Here is a 2,626-nt window from a genome sequence, read left to right as displayed (position 1 = left end):
CAAAAATGATTTCCTCAGGCTAAACATGAGCTATCATGGCTATAGCAGTTTCAGTCATTGTTATCTTTTAACAAAGTTATTCCATTCAAAAATCATTTGCTCTTTTGGTTTAGTTTAGCTTTAAGAGTTACACAATATTGACAATTTGATCTCCCACTTGCAAGCCCTATCTCAGAGTAAACTCTGCTCTAAAAATTAACATGACATTTCCAAGAGACACGTTTCAGTTTTTATCATTTTATCTAAATTAAAATCTTGCCCTATTTAAATAAGACTCCTGGGCTGCAGATTTTGAATCAATCATCCTCTAACTTTGGACAAGTCTACTCAACATTTGGTTCTGTACATTTATGGCCCCCTAACTATTTAATGAAAAAGCTAATTAATATTTTCAGCAATTGCTATAGCAATTCCCAGTACCCATCTCTCTGGAAACCTACAGGATTTTATGCTTCAAGAACTTGCTTTATGCTTCAAGGACTTCTAAGAGATATTATTTTTCCCTTCCTTGTTTCAATTCATCATAAGGAGAATGGATGGCTTTATATCTAGATTACATTGTCTGGCGTATTCCACATTTCTAGAATTTAAACAGACCAGTCAACATATAGCAGTATTTCCTATCCCAAGGAGCTGCATTATATGCAAGGATTTAAAAATATGCTAACACAGGCCTGTTACAGACAGCCAAAATAAAGCTGCTTCGAGTCACAGTGGAAGTATGGTGTTTCAATGATGCATGTGTCCTAAGGGTTCAGAAGCCACACCAAAGCCACACTCCAGTCCTTAGGGCTGGAGCGTGGCTTTGGTGCGACTTCTGGACTCTTAGGACACATGCATCATTGAAACACCATACCTCCACTGTGACTCGAAGCAGCTTTATTTTGGCTGTCTGTAACAGGCCAATGGCAAGCTACTTGTTCAACACTAAGAGTCACATTTATCAATACTTACCAATTGCTAAATAAACTAAACTAAATGTATATTCAACTTGCCCTTAATGAGTGTAATTTGCATATATTCATTATCTACCAGGTAGATAAAGTACTCTACCTATTCTGCATTATTGCTGTTTAGAAAGTGGGACTCTTAAACATTATTATTATTATTATTATTAACCTTTATTTATGAGCGCTGTAAAATTACACAGCGCTGTAACATACAATCTTTAGTAGACCGATTCCCTAGCCTCGGGCTTACAATCTAAAAAGAAATGAGACACAGAGGAGAAGGGAGTGGTTACGGGAAAGGGTAGGGTCCAGCAGTCCTCTCGACCTCCAGGCTGGACCAAGCAGAGGCTTCATAATGATGGTAATTGTTTCGCAGGAATACATACTCTCAAGTAGATAATACATAACAGTACATAGCATACAGGAAATGGTCAATAAACGGCACCACAAGAACACAATAGTAAAAGAAAAGCGAGTCAAGATTAGTAAAGATGTCCATACAGTTTGAATCACAGATTCATCCCTTTGTTGTGATGTGCCTTCAACTCAACTCCAATTAAGTGGGCACTTAAGACAAACCTGTTATGGGTTTGCGTGGCACTGGGCATCCCCATGTTGTACCATCCTTGGCAATCCGTTTGGCCACAAAGTAAATAATAGGAATGCTCAGAGTGAATATAGAGGGAAATAACACCCCTAAAGAGGCCAAAGTAGACCCAGAAACTGGAAGAACTACTAACATCAATCAGCCCCTTTTCTGATAATAAAACTATAACTAACTTACTATAACTGTACTTAACATCGTCATTTTGTGATGTAAACTGTAGTGAATTACATATTACACATTATAGTGTATTACATATTACTGACCAGCATTATGGCGTTCAAATGGTGGTAGTGGCCGTGGCAGAGCAGGTAAAATGTACTATAGTATGGGAGAAGGCCAGCTGATAGCCATCCTCCATCAAGAGATGTGGCCCTCAACACATTCCCTGCCAATGTGGGCTTCACAAATGATGTGGGAAGAATAGTCACATGTACACATGTTGGCTCAGGCTGTGCTTTGAGCTGTGAGGGAGGATTGAGGCAACAAAGTGGGACAAGAAGGAAACTTGTTTAGTGTCCACAACAAGTAGTTGGCAGCATTAAGATGGTTTTTTAAGAAGACATGAAAAGACAGGGCATCAGTAATAGTGGTGCAGTTGGGGGGCCAACATTAGGATTGTAAGTTTGTGGATAAGTTGAGGGCAAACTTAAGAGCATGTACAAAAAGGATCTAGATGGATGAAAGCAGAGGAAGGAAATACTAAATAATCACAAATTACAGCAAAGGGCATGAGTGTTTGTGGCTCACACCAAAGGCTATAGGATGAGAAAGTAGAGTGCTTCAGGACAGATTACACCCTGCCTTCACTATGGGATTGTCCCTTTTAAATAAGAGTAAATGCAGTACTTTACCATCAATAGTCCGATCCAGGTTTTGGGTCAATTTTTTACTAAAATGTCTAACTTATACGTGAGTAATAAGTAACTGGGAAATCTAGTGAGTAAGAAAACACTGGTAAATAGCAGTGGTGATTTCCATGCTGTCGTTGTTCCTTTCATTTCAGTAGGGATAAACTGGATCCCTTAGCGTAGTAAGTTAAATGCACATTGGTTGTGTTTTTTTATAAGGT

Source organism: Sceloporus undulatus, chromosome 6 (assembly GCF_019175285.1).
Source record: "Sceloporus undulatus isolate JIND9_A2432 ecotype Alabama chromosome 6, SceUnd_v1.1, whole genome shotgun sequence".
Taxonomy (NCBI): Eukaryota; Metazoa; Chordata; class Lepidosauria; order Squamata; family Phrynosomatidae; genus Sceloporus; species Sceloporus undulatus.
This window is presented reverse-complemented; position numbering follows the sequence as displayed.